We start from the raw sequence: 15414 nt of genomic DNA, 5'->3' as shown, positions 1-15414 counted from the left end.
CTTTCTAACATAAAACACTAACACAACATGTTCACAACATGTTTCACCCCATAGCATGGCCGGCCACTAGCTCAAATCTTGGGTAATTTGACATGCAAACCCATCATTTTCATAACATGCATTAATAGGCCACTTTACATTTGCCTAGCACATTTCTAAATTTTCTCACATAAGTCCTATTTAATAAAATTCACTTACAGATTAACAAAATTCAAACATGAAATTTTCACATGCATATATATATATATATATATATATATATATATATATATATATATATAATAAGCATCAACTATGACGGTTAATTATTTTATGACTCGGTTTAGTGGTCCCGAAACCACTTTCCGACTAGGGTCAATTTAGGTGTCATAACTCTCCCCACTTTAAGAAATTTTCGTCCCCGAAAATCTTACCGTAAATAGGTTTGGGTATCGTTCTTTCATAGAGTTCTCGGTCTCCCAAGTAGCTTCTTCCATCCCGTGTTTGAGCCATAACACTTTTACTAAAGGAACCTTTTGTTTCGTAACTCCTTCACTTCACGAGCCAGGATACGGATCGGTTCTTCTTCATAACTCATATCGGGTTGAATTTCAACCTCTGATGGATTAATTATGTGTGATGGATCAGATCTATAACGTCGAAGCATCTAAACATGAAAGACGTCGTGAATCTTTTCAAGTTCAGGGGGCAAAATCAATCTATACGCAACTGGACCGACTCGTTCGGATATTTCATATGGCCCGATGAACCTCGGACTCAATTTGCCCTTACGCCCAAATCTGAGTATCTTTTTCCAAGGTGAAACTTTAAGAAACACTTTATCTCCCACCTGATACTCAATGTCCTTCCGTTTCAAATCCGCGTACGACTTCTGACGATCTGATGCTGCCTTCAGACTTTCACGAATTATTTTTACTTTCTGCTTAGCATCTTTAATCAAATCAACTCCGAAGATTTTAGTTTCACCGAGCTCGGTCCAAAACAATGGTGTATGGAATTTTCGACCGTACAAAGCCTTGTAAGGCGCCATCTTAATGCTTGACTGAAAACTATTGTTGTAAGCGAACTCAATCAAAGGTAGATACCATTCCCATGAACCACTAAACTCAAGGATGCAGCATCTCAACATATCCTCGAGTATCTGAATTATCCGCTCGGATTGACCATCGGTTTGGGGATGAAAAGCGGTGCTAAAATGTAACTTGGTACCCAAGGCTTCTTGCAATTTCTTCCAAAATCGCGAGGTGAATCTCGGATCTCTGTCCGACACAATAGAAATGGGTACCCCGTGTAATCTCACAATCTGAGAAACATACAACTCAGCTAGTTTATCCAATGAAAAATCCGTGTGTACGGGGATAAAGTGAGCTGACTTAGTCAGTCTATCAACAACAACCCAAATCGCATCTTTCTTACTTACCGACACTGGCAACCCAGATACAAAATCCATCGTGACTCGATCCCATTTCCATTCAGGTATCATGATCGGCTGAAGTAAACCGGTAGGCACTTGATGTTCCGCCTTCACTTGCTGACATACTAAGCACTTCGAAACGAAATAGGAAATGTCTCGTTTCATACCATGCCACCAAAACTGACGTCTCAGATTGTTGTACATTTTCGTACTCCCCGGGTGAATTGACATTCGGCTACAATGAGCTTCGTTCAGAATCATCGAAATAAGTTCTGAAATTCTTGGAACACACAAACGACTTCTGAACCTCAAACAATCGTCATCATCAATTTGAAACTCTGATTCCATATTCGAAACACATTCAGCCCGTTTTGCAACCAGTTCATCATCGACTTTCTGAGCTTCATGAATTTGATGAATCAACAATGGTTTGGCCTTTAATTCTGCCACTAACACATTGTCGGATAGAACAGAAAAGTGTACATTCATCGCTCGTAAAGCAAATAGTGTTTTATGACTTAAGGCATCCGCAACCACATTAGCCTTTCTCGGGTGATAGTCAATGACAAGCTCATAATCTTTCAACAACTCGAGCCAACGTCTTTGTCGCAGATTCAAGTCTCTTTGAGTCATCAAATATTTGAGACTTTTGTGATCCGAATATACATGGCACTTCTCACCAAATAAGTAATGTCGCCATATTTTCAAAGCGAATACGATGGCAGCCAGTTCGAGATCATGGGTTGGATAATTTTTTTCATGTGGCTTCAGTTGCCTCGACGCATAAGCTACAACTCGACCTTCTTGCATCAATACACAACCCAACCCAAGTAAGGGTGCATCACTGTAAATGACGAACTCTTTTCCGATTCAGTCGCACTAATCTTGGAGCTTCCGTCAAATGAGTTTTCAATTGATCGAAACTTTTCTGACACTTTTCCGTCCATTCAAACTTAACATCTTTCTGTAGTAGTTTCGTCATTGGTGTGGCTATCATCGAGAAACCTTTTACAAACAAATCGGTAGTAACCGCAAGTCCCAAAAACTCGAACCTCGATAATATTTCTCGGAGGCTTCCAGTTAAGTATGGCTGAAATTTTGCTCGGATCAACTCGAATACCCGATACAGACACCACATGACCCAAGAAGCTAACCTCTCTTAACCACAACTCACACTTACTGAACTTCGCATATAATTGCTTATCCCGTAAAGTTTGCAACACTAATCCCAGGTGTTCAGCATGATCGGTTTCATTTCTCGAATAGACCAAAATATCATCGATAAACACAACTACAAACCGATCCAAATACGGTTTGAAGATTCGATTCATCAAATCCATAAATACTGCGGGGGCATTAGTGAGCCCAAACGGCATCACTAAGAATTTGTAGTGACCGTATCTCGTTCTGAAAGCGGTTTTGGGTATATCCGAATCTCGATTCCATGGCGATAATAACCCGATCTCAAATCTATCTTTGAAAACACCGAGGCCCCCTTTAGTTGATCAAACAAATCATCAATGCGCGGTATTGGATATTTATTCTTTATTGTCACCTTATTCGGTGACGATAGTCGATGCACAACCTCATGGTTCCGTCCTTCTTTTCACAAACAATCTTTGGTGCACCCCAAGGTGAGAAACTTGGTCGGCGAAACCTCTATCATCAACTCTTGCAATCGAAGCTTTCAACTCTTTTAACTCGGTTGGTGCCATACGACACGGAGCTATCGAGATCGGTGTAGTCCGGTACAAGCTCAATACCAAACTCCACCTCCCGAACAGGTGGTAAACCGTAATTCTTGGGAAAAACATCCGGTATTCATAAACCACCGCATGATTCAAGTTTCCTTTCTGGCTCTTTATTATCAAGTACGTATGCAAGATACGCTTCACACCCCTTTCTCACATATTTTTGGGCTAACATCGAGGATATTATCGTTGGCAATCCATACAAGGCAGTAGACTAAACTCGGATTATCTCATTATTTGCGCACCTCAAATCAATAGTCTTGCTTTTGCAATTCACAACCGCATCATGCACGGTCAACCAATCCAAACCAAGAATAACATCAAACTCATCAAATAGCAAAAGCATCAAGTTCGCTGGAAAACAGGAACCTCGAATTACTAGGGGACATTTCTTACACACTTTGTCGACAAGCACGTATCGACCCAAGGGATTTGACACCCGAAGTACGAACTCAGTAGACTCAATAGGTAAAGTCTTCTTTGGATGCTAAGGTTTCACATATATAAGAATGAGTAGAACCGGGGTCAATCAAAGCAATCACATTAGTATCAAAGAGAGTAAAAGTATCGGTAATAACATCCGCGAGGAAGCATCCTCGGCGTCTGGCGTATAGCGTAAGCTCTAGCGAGAGCACGAGCCTCGAGATCTGGTTGTAGCATCTCTAGATCCTCTCGACCGCCACTAGCATTGCCGTATTTCTAGATGGTCTACCCGAGCGGTAGTAGCACCGGGTTTCCCACTCTGATTTACGTTATGTTCAGACAATCTCGGGCAATCTTTAATAAAGTGGTCAGGTGATCCGCACTTGTAACAGGAGCGGTCATGAAATCTACAACTCCCCAAATGCCATTTACCACAATATTGACACTCCATTCTGTCTCGACGATCATTTCCAACACTGGCGACCGAAGTGACTCGTGCACTCACAGGGGGTCGATCGCGATCTCGTCTAGAAAAACCGAAGTGTATCTAGACCGCCTAAGTCATCTCTAAATTTCTTCGATGATGTTGGAAGGGCTTCAAGACCTCTTCTGAAACTCCTTTGCTCCCACCTCAGCTTTTCTTTTCTCCATACTGAGCTCCTCGGCTTTGCAAGCTCGCTCGACAAGTACCACAAATTCGCGGATTTCCAAAATGCCAACATACAGCTTTATATCATCATTCAGCCCATCCTCAAAACGTTTACACATCACGGCTTCTGAAGAAATACATTCTCGAGCGTACCGGCTAAGCCTTACAAACTTTCATTCATAGTCGGTAACCGACATGGAACCTTGTTTAAGTTCAAGAAATTCCTTCCGTTTTTTGATCCATGAATCTCTGACTGATATACTTTTTCCGAAACTCGGTTTGGAAAAACTCCCAAGTTACTTGCTGTCAGGCACTGTGAAGTCAACGTATTCCACCAATAGTAGGCAGAATCACGTAGTAAGGAGATAGTGCACTTTAGGCACTCATCAGGTGTGCAAGATAGCTCATCGAGTATCCGAATAGTGTTGTCCAACCAAAATTCAGCTTGCTCGGCATCATCGCATTTGTCCGTAGCTTTAAATTCGTAGCCCGTGTTTTCGGATTCATCAGCTGGGGCTTATTTGACCTTATTTGGTCGGGCTTCGGAGGTATTGTAGGTGCGGGGTGGTATTAGTCGGGAATGGAGGTTGTGGAACACCAGATTAATTCGAATGTATTGGTTGAACCAATCATTCATCACGCTATAAAAAGCTTGTCTAGCTTCATCGTTCGGATTACTAGCAATAGGTTGAGAGTCCGCCATTGTCCCTTGTGTGGGAGCAAAGCTACACTCTCAAGATCATCAGCTACCGTTCGGTTGGGATCGGGATCCATTACTATAAATAAACACATTTTCAATTGTCAGAAATCACCACACTATCAAATAATCACATAATGGCATGTATAGCTAGACCCAAACGTATTACGGTAGTCCTAGAATCGACTAAACCGTGGCTCTGATACCAATAAAATTGTAACATCCCGTACCCGAGACCATTGCCGGAGTCGAATACGAGGTATTTATAGACTTATTTCATTGATTCTCACAGTCCATTTTAATAATTTCCAGAAAAGCTAGCTAACTGCGTCACTGTTACCTTAAAAATCATATCTTGAGTTCCAAAACTCGAAAACCAGTTTTGTAAATTTTACCTGAAACTAGACTCATATATCCATCTACAAATTTTTTTCTAGAATTTTTGGTCAAGCCAATTAGTACAGTTTATTAGTTAAAGTCTCCCCTATGTTAGGGTTTGACTGCTCTGACCTTCATACGTTACGACTTATATATCTTCCAGTACAGGGCTTCATTACTTATACCGTTTATTTATAACGAAACTAGACTCAAAAAGGAATCTATAAATATATGGCATGACCTCTAATTATCTCTTGTTAATTTATAGTGAATTTCCAAAGTCAGATCAAGGGATCCAGAAATCGCTCTGGCCCTGTTCCATGAAAACTTAAATATCTCTTAAAATACGACTCATATGTTCGTTTCGTTTCTTCAATATGAAAGTAGATTCATCAAGGTTCAATTAAATAATTTATTAATTATTTAATTCCATTCCTACTATTTTTAGTGATTTTTCAAATCCACACCACTGCTGCTGTCAGCATCTGTTTTTAAGGTAAACTTTACCTATTTCATGGTTTTCCATGAATCAACTAGAATTTGTCATACAAGCACCAAAATGATCATGATTAACCATTCCAATGGCTAATCGTTACTAAACATTTCCATACCTCTCAATGAAAAACATACAAAATGATTATAATGCTATGCTCAAAGAGTATATAAGCCATTTTCGCATGGCTATCCAAATTTATACAAAACCAAGGGTACATGACCAACAACAAAAAGGGTAGTCCTATACATGCCATTTTCAGAGTTCAACCAAAAGTGTACCAAAAGGGCTTTGATAGTGTGGACGACTTCGACTTCGACAATCCCGAGCCCCCGATAGCTGACGAACCAAAATCTATAAAACAGAGAATCAAAGAAACGGAGTAAGCATTTAATGCTTAGTAAGTTTTGAATAATGAAATTAGTTTCGGCTAAGGTATAACATTCATATGGCTAAATGGATAACTTCATATATGCACATTCTCATAAACATACTTACTTCACGCTTCAATCAATATATTCATTCACAAGGTATCAAACCTAACTAAAGGCCGAAAATTCGTTAATCAATTGAACGAATACTATTTAAAACGAATCGACTTTTTCCGATGCATATACGAAACATACCTAATCGTTTGGATTTTATGAGCGTATTAATTGAAATTTATAGCAAGATCGCTCACTTCCAAACCCAAGCATCTTCGGGATTTAGCCGAATATAACTACTTGCTCAAATGCCTTCGGGACTTAGCCCGGTTATAGTAACTCGCACAAATGCCTTCGGGTCTTAGCCGGATATAGTAACTTCGCACAAATGCCTTTGGGACTTAGCCGGTATAGTAACTCGCACAAATGCCTTGGGACTTAGCCGGATATAGTAACTCGCACAAATGCCTTGAGCTTAGCCCGAATTAGTCACTAGCACAAATGCCTTGGGACTTAGCCGGTTATCATCCAAATATCCATGCACATATCAATAAATCATGACACATCTATATTTCATTTTCATAACTAGAATTCAAACACAAGTCACTTATCAAGCATTATCATTTTCGGCTCAATAGTTACATACTAAGAGCATGATATTGATTTGCTTAAAACATGATCTAATCGAATCATAATCTAAGTTCCATTACTCGAAAACTTACCTCGGATGTTGTCGAACGATTTCGACGGCTATTCGATCACTTTTTCCTTTCCCTTATCCAACTTTGGTCCTCTAAGCTCTTGAGCTAATTCAAACAAATTTAACTTATTAAAGTCTCATTATGCTAGCTTATGGCCGAATATGACAATGAATTTGATAGGTCATATGGCCACCTCTAGCTCAAATACAAAATGGTCATACGCATTTTTAATCACATTAAGCAATTTAATACCATTAATCTAACATTTCCTCATGTGCACCAATTGACCAAGCACTTTAACAAATTCTCTTTAACTATACACACATTCGGCAATGACAAAGACAATTTAGCAAACCTTTAAACTTTCACTTATCACCTCAAGCCGAACCATCAAAATGAACTAATTATAATTACATAGGTACTACCAAAGCCGAAACCTATGCATACTATTATTCCTTATGCCCAAACCAAAGACCACATTCGGCACTTTCATCCACCATTCTATCAAGCATGTAATATTCAAACACAACCAAACTCACATTAGGCCCTAGCTCATAACAAGGTAGCCGATTCTTTTCCCTTAGTATCTAATGCTCACCTATGATTCTTTTTATAGTTCAAACACTCATCTATCATCATTCACCTAACTTGACATGAAACAACAAAACTCACCATTTCTCATCCAAATAACATGAACAACAACCATTTCTTGAACATTTTCTCATGACCGGTTGCTCATGTTACCAACAAGATTCAAAATTTGAACATGGGCTAACTAAGGGACTTAGTAACTAGCTTAATACATTAAACAATTTCAAAAGCTACCATGAATTACATACCTTGTTCAAGACTAGAAGGAGTGGCCGAATATTTTACTTCCCTTTCCCCCTTCTTCTTAGCATTTTCGGCCAAGGATGTTAGAAGATGAACATTTTTTTTTCTTTGTTTTCTTCCTTCAATTCACGGCAATGGAGGGGGGGCATGGATGAGACAACTTTGTTTTCATCACCCCTCCCTTTTTCATTACTTAATTACTAACCTTTTATTTTATTCTTTCTAACATAAAACACTAACACAACATGTTCACAACATATTTCACCCCATAGCATGGCCGGCCACTAGCTCAAATCTTGGGTAATTTGACATGCAAACCCATCATTTTCATAACATGCATTAATAGGCCACTTTACATTTGCCTAGCACATTTCTAAATTTTCTCACATAAGTCCTATTTAATAAAATTCACTTACAGTTAACAAAATTCAAACATGAAATTTTCACACATGCATATATATATATATAATAAGCATCAACTATGACGGTTAATTATTTTTATGACTCGGTTTAGTGGTCCCGAAACCACTTTCCGACTAGGGTCAATTTAGGGCTGTCACAAGGAAAATTCCCTGTCTAAGAGTAGATTGCCCATAATTAAGCGGAGTTGTATGCAATCCTAGAGATAGGACGACATAAATCTGTCGGATTAGAGTCAAACCTAATAAGGGGATTCATAGATCGAGTTAATGCGACGATATGGGTTTTAATTAGAAAGAGATTTCGATTAATCAACCTAGATTCAGTTGTTTTTTTAGTCTTGAGAAAGATATTAACATAAATTAGGGATTTCTACGGATTAAGTCAAGTGAATAAATTGTCTAATTCAGAAGTGATAAGTGAATTCTAGATGGATTCTTCCTTAGGTATTATCTTCTCCATCGGTTTTCCTAAAGTATTTTCCAACTTTTATCTCTGTCATAATCTTAGTTTATTAGATAGTTAATTTTAGTTTTTAAAACATCCCTTCGATTCTCAGGCTAGATAATAAAAAAGATAGTAATTACTAGTACTTTTAGTCCTCGGAGATACGATATTTCCAGTCTGACCTCAACTATACTACTGTTCGATAGGTGTGCTTGCCTTAGTCAAATTTTTAGTTAGTTTCACGACCATCAATACTTCAAAGTGTCAAAGTATCGTGCGAGGCAAGTCACATAAGGACTAAGCAGATAGGACCCTTCCTACAGCGTTTTGTCTGATGGCAGCAAGTTAGGGCGATGAAGTAGGTAAGATCGAAAGTGAACCCTTGGCCATGCTCCACAAAAAATAAATGTCGAATGTATCGACAACCCGGTGCTCTCGCTCTTGCCGATTAATGTGTAGGCCAATGTGGCATGAATATAGTGCAAGGTTGTACGAAACGAAGTCGCTTTCAACCAACTCGGGTCATAGGGCGTCGTACTAGCCGTAAGGTCTGCCAAGCATAGATATGGCGAGTAGTGGATGTGCCGATATAAGGTGAGGAACCCCTCGCCACTCATGAACTCCTCATTATAGAGTCTTAAAGTAGCTCTGAATTCTAGGATGCTCATATGACTCGTTGTACCACCAAGTCGGAAAGTAATAGTGCGCGGCTCTGTAACATGTAGGTTTGTGCAAGTGTACACAGTCGTTATTAAGTATTAAGTAAGTATCGAGTTATCGTCTCCAAAGGGATTGTATTTGTGTTAAATCACTTAATTGTAAAATTATACTATCAACTTGGTAAATAAAAACACAATATAGTTGAGAAGTGATGATTAAATTATATTAAACTAAATGCAATGATCCCTAATGCAAATTATCCTAAGTATGAAAACTATATGAATAAGATAGATTTTAGTGAAATTAAACACAATTTGCAACAATTATAACATAAATAAGCTAGGAAAATTACTTTAATTAAACTCACTTTACAATTACTTTAATTAAACTCACTTTACTATCAACATGCTTAATAACTTTCGGAAAAACATTTCATGGCAACTCGATCTTTCATGAGTTTGGAAACCACATTAGTTCCTTTTGGAATGCTTTACTTAGTAAATACGCATTTTACTAATCCTTATTTACTAAGGGTTTCTTAGTATTCGTGTGAGGTAACAGGGATGTGTTAGGTTTGAAACAATTTAATCACACAAATCTAAAAACTATGCAGATAACAGAGCTTAGTTAGAGTTGTTATGCAACCTGCAATTTAATCGGGTTAGGATCTAAATTGAGCATGCACATTTCAATACTAGCCATCACCTTGTTAGGATCGCTTAGCTAATTCAGGTGCATTTCAATCACGTATGAACAAAATACAAACTTGATTTTAATTGAAAACATGATCGATTGAGGCACAAATATTATAAGCCTGATTCAAATAAATAGTATTTAATCAAAGAAATCATCCTAGCTTAAATAAAATTAAGCTAACATTGTTGTAAACAAGAACAAAGAACACATAGAAAACATTTTTAGATTAAATTAAAGAAAGGAAAGATTAAACCCAAATCAAAGTGGCTGTCACCCAAGACTCTGACTGACTAGGCTTCTTCACTGTTTTGCTTTGCTCCTTTGCTGATGGCTCTCCAAGGTGGCCAACTAAGGGCCTTTAAGAGGCTTAATTGCTAAAATCTTTATGAATAGATGGTGCTAGGTGTGGGAAAAGAAAAAGCTAAGAGAATTTAGAGAGAAAAGAGAATGATGAATGTTGAGGGTTGATTGATGAAAGAATAAGGGGGTCGTATTTATAAGTGAGGAGAGGGGAACAGTTTGCTAAAAATAGGAGGTTCCATCTCTTCAAGCATCTTCAAGGGGTGGCTGGACATGAGTTGAGGAAATTGAGCTGATTTTTGCTCAATTTAAGTGCCACAACAACTCAGGACTAAGACTCAGTCAAATGCAAATCTTCAAGCAAATATCTAATTTCTTCAACATTGCAAGGACCTTGTGCAATTTAACCAAAAATTTGTTTATGTGGACAGCTAAGTGTAGCCAAAAATTGGGTTGACTTTGGTCTCCAATTTGGACGGTTTTGTAATCCAACAAAGCTATCAGACCTGTCCAATATAAATTAAAAAGTTAAAGGACCAAAGAATAAAATTTAACCAATTTAAATAATTAATTAAAACCCAAATTATTAATAAAATATTTTAAAATGAATTATTAAATATAATTTTATATTTTATTATTTAATTTAATCATGCATGACCCATTTTATGTCTTAAAAATATAATATGCTCAAATCAATATAAAATAAGCCATTTTATGCGTGAAAACTATATAATAAAGCATAAAATCACATTTTAATAATTTCTATGTCCTAATTTCATATTTTCACATCTTTCATTAATTTATTAAACAATTACTTAGTTTTAACAACGAATTTAAGTAAAAAGGTGATAAATTACATAGGAAAAATCCTATATATTTTTCAGTTTACAGGCTCATTGTGGGTCAACATCACATGCTGTAAGAAGAATGTCAAACAAAACCCGAGGGCCAGTTCTGAATAGGTGGGCTTAATGATGGAAAAGAACCGATCCCAATGAGCTGTAGCAATGATGGCTTGCACTTCATCTGCTAACTGAATCTACTTCAAGGCTGCCCAATCAATACATTGGCCTAATCCCAATGGCCGCTATTGGAGAAGCTGATAGAGGTCTTCTTAAGGTCCCTGTAAAAATCGTGGATATGGATGGTGTGCATCAGCGAAAGTGCTTGAATAGGAGGTCGTGCCTGGAGTCTTCTACTTTTTCGAAGTAGAGACGCCAACCTTAGATTTGCCTCTAGTGTTTGTCATGGTGTGCCTAAAAAAATAAAATAGTCCAATATCATAAAAACAATAAAATAAGCAGTGCCAATTAAGCAAACAGAGGGGCCAACAAATCAATGTGCATAGTAAAATACATCGCTAACAATCCTTTCATGACTAACCTTAAAATCTAAGCAGCTTAAATAGAAAATCTATTCCTAAAATCGTATGTATTAATACCTAATCATGCAAAAACCATGTATTTAAGCTACTATGATTCAAACTAAATTAAAAGTAATAAAAAATAATGAAGGAAAAATAAATAAAGTAAACTAAATGGAAAACTAAAAGTAAAAATAGTGAAATAAAAAAAATAGTAATAGTAATTAAAACAAGAAACAAATAATAATAAACTAAGGATAATAAAACTAAGGATAATAAGAGAAATAAAACAAAAATAAAAATAAAAAATAGAAAAAGAAAAAAATAAAAGTAAGGGAATAGGCAAATGGTAGGGGTGGTGGTGCATGCGGTGGATATGGTGAGATGGTCGGCGACAGTGCAAGGCCGGTGATGGGGGTAGGTCATGGGACAGGAAGGGAGAAAGGGGGTCAGAGGTGGGGGTTTGTTGGGTTAGGGGTGCATTTGGACGGTAGTGACAGGGGAAGGGAGAAAGGGACAATGGCCTGGGGAAGGAGGGGGAAATTGTTCAGTTAGGGGTGCCATGAGGCTGGGTCGGGTTGGGACTGTGAGGGGAGTTGGCTATGTCGAAGGGAAGGGGGAGAATAGAAAGGGAAAAGGGGAAGGTCTTAAACCACGGTGGGAGGGTTAGAACGGTGAACAACGGTCGACAGCATCGCGATGGTGAAGAGTTAGGTTAAGCGGTGGGGTGGGGGGAAAGAAGAAGAAGAAAAAAGAAAAGAAAAAAATTAGGGTTTGGGTTAAAAAGTGGACACAGTGATGTTTAGGCCAGTGTTGGGCCACACGACTGTGTGACACGCCTGTGCGGATTTAAAAAACAAAGCCCGGTGTTCACACGGCCTCAGATACGCCCGTGTGTCTAGGTTGTGTGCTAGGCTGTGTATGATATTCATTCACTTTTTTCATGCCCGTGTGTGAGGCTGTGTGGGGTACACGATCTCATGCACGCCCATGTGACAAGCCGTGTCTCGCGCATGGTCGTATTTGTGGCAAGTGTAACTTACTGATAAACCATAATTTATACATATCTTTACCCCATGCTTAACTCATTTTATGGATGATTTTTCCTTAGAATTGGTGAATTCGATTCTCCTAATGCCTTAATTTCATGTTTTATATTTAAGTGAGCATAGGAGAGTGAAAGGAACGAGAAACGGGACAAAAATGGAGAAAATGGACTAACGTACGAAATCAACACGGTCTAGACTTCCTCACACGGGCAGACCACACGCCCGTGTCAATTTGGTAGAATCAAAGCACGACTCACACGGGTGGAACACACGACTGTGCCTAGTTAACAGGCTTGACCACGGCCTAGAGTAATCGCACACAGACGTGTCACACGGGTGTGTCCTTGCCGAGTCCAAGTTGAGTTCAATTCGGAAAAGGCCAATTTTGAGGGTTCTTAGGCATTCTAAAGCCTATAAATACACCCTAGAGGAGGAGGAAAGATGGAGGCACAGGGAGGAAGGAAGGAATTACTCGAAGGAAGCCGATTGATCCATCTCAGAAGCCGGATTCATCATCAAGACTGAAGATCTCCCCTCAATTTTCCTTCAGGAGTTTTGGGTTTTCTTTATGTTTTGTATTCATTATTCTTCTGAGATGTTTTCCTTTTTAGTTATAAACTAAATCCCCTAAATACCTAAGAGGAATGAAACCTAAGACGAATCTTGTTATTATTTTTTGAATTGTATGATAAATATTTGACTTGTTCTTAATTATGTGTTCTTAATTCTTGTTTTGATATTCCAGGATATTGATCCAAGTTAAGCTCTTATTCAGAGGAGGAATAGACCCTGTCTAAGAGTACAATTGTCATAATTAAGCGGAGTTGATTGCGCGCCTAGAGATAGGGTGACAAGATTTTGCCAGATTAGGGTGAAACCTAATAAAAGGATCCATAGATCGAGTTAATGCAACCTTAGGAAGTTAATTAGAAAGAGATTTCAATTATTCAACCTAGGGTTAGATGTTTTTAGTCTCGAGAGAGATAATAATATAACTTAGGGATTTCTACGGATCAAGTCAAATGAATAAATCGTCCGATTTGGAGTTAGAATAACAAGTGAGGTCTAGGTGGATTTTTCCTTAGGTATTGTCTTAATTCAATCGTTATTCGAAAAGTAATTCCCCAATTCTATTTCCTATGAATTCTTAGTTTAGTTAATTATTTAGTTAAAACAAACCCTATTATTCTTAGGCTAGATAATAAAAAGACAGTCATTACTAGTACTTTTAGTTCCTTTGGGTTCGACAATCCGGTCTTACTAAAGCTATACTACTGTTCAATAGGTACACTTGCCTACATCATGATAATAGTTAGTTTCAAGAACGATTAATTATAAATATATAAAACTTATCACACAAAACAAAATCATGATCAAATTTTTGGCGCCGTTGCCGGGGAACTAAGATATTGGGAACACTCAATTTTTATTACTTTAGCCATTTATTTTTCTTGCAAGTTAATTTTATTTTATTTTTATTACTATTTATTAATTTACTTTTTCTTTCTCTTGGCAGGTTTTTATAGTTTATGACTAGAAGAAACCCGTCAGGACCACTACTTTTTGACGAAGAAATCGATTGCACAGCTCATAGAAACCGAAGAGAAATAAGGTGAAGTCTAAGATACACAGAGGAAGAGCAAGAGGACGATATCTCAACTACGACCGAGGAGATGGCTGAAAATCAAGACAATCAGCTACCTCCTGCGATACCCGCTGAACTAGCAAATCAGAATCCTGCTCCTCGTACTATGTATGATTATGCTAAACCTACTTTAACAGGAACTGAGTCAAGTATAGTTAGGCCTACTCTTGCTGCGAATAATTTTGAACTAAAACCTAACACTATTCAAATGATACATAAATTTGTTCAGTTTGATGGTTTGCAGGATGAGGATCCAAACACTTACTTGGCAAATTTCCTGGAATTCTGCGATACATTTAAAATTAATGGTGTTTCTGATGATGTCATTCGTTTTTGGTTATTCCCTTTTTCATTGAGGAACAAAGCTAAATAGTGGTTGAACTTGTTACCGCGATGGTCAATTACTACTTGGGAATAAATAACCAAAAATTTTTTATTAAAATATTTTCCACCGGCTAAAACGGCCAAATTACGTAATGGTATCTCTTCGTTTGTGCAGATGGACTTAGAAACTCTTTACGATGCATGGGAGAGATACAAGGACCTACTGCGAAGGTGTCCTCATCATGGATTACCTCTATGGTTGCAAGTTCAAACATTCTACAATGGTGTGAACCCCTCGACAAGACAGATGATTGATGCAGCAGCCGGGGGGAACCATCAATAACAAAACACCTGAAGAGGCTTACGAATTTATTGAAGAGTTGTCTCTAAATAACTATCAGAGGCAAGTCATGAGGACTAAGCCAACTAAAACAGTAGGCATTCATAACGTCGTTTCGGTTACTATACTGTCAAAACAGGTAGAACTTCTAAATAAAAAGATTGATGGTTTACTTGGTTCTTCGCAGGTTCATCCAGTAATGCACTGTGAAGTCAGTGAAGGTAGATCAAGCAATTCAGAATATTAATCCTATGGCCACAGCATGGAGATCGAACAATTAAATTACATAGGTAATAATCCTCGATCTCAAAATAATCCTTATAGCAATACTTACAATGCAGGTTGGAGGAATCTGTAACACCCCAAACCCGAGACCATCGCCGGTGTCGGACCCGAGGGGTTAAC

At 38.0% G+C, this 15414-nt stretch overlaps 1 non-coding gene across 1 annotated transcript; it reads right to left on the bottom strand.

The window, feature by feature from the left end:
* Nucleotides 1-14812: 14812 nt before the first annotated feature.
* Nucleotides 14813-14918, bottom strand: LOC128282590 (small nucleolar RNA R71). Its single transcript, XR_008272919.1, has one exon. It is a non-coding gene; the product is annotated as a small nucleolar RNA R71 (small nucleolar RNA).
* Between the last annotated feature and the right edge of the window lie 496 nt (nucleotides 14919-15414).

The sequence above is a fragment of the Gossypium arboreum genome, chromosome 1, assembly GCF_025698485.1.
Source record: "Gossypium arboreum isolate Shixiya-1 chromosome 1, ASM2569848v2, whole genome shotgun sequence".
Taxonomy (NCBI): Eukaryota; Viridiplantae; Streptophyta; class Magnoliopsida; order Malvales; family Malvaceae; genus Gossypium; species Gossypium arboreum.
This window is presented reverse-complemented; position numbering and strand designations above follow the sequence as displayed.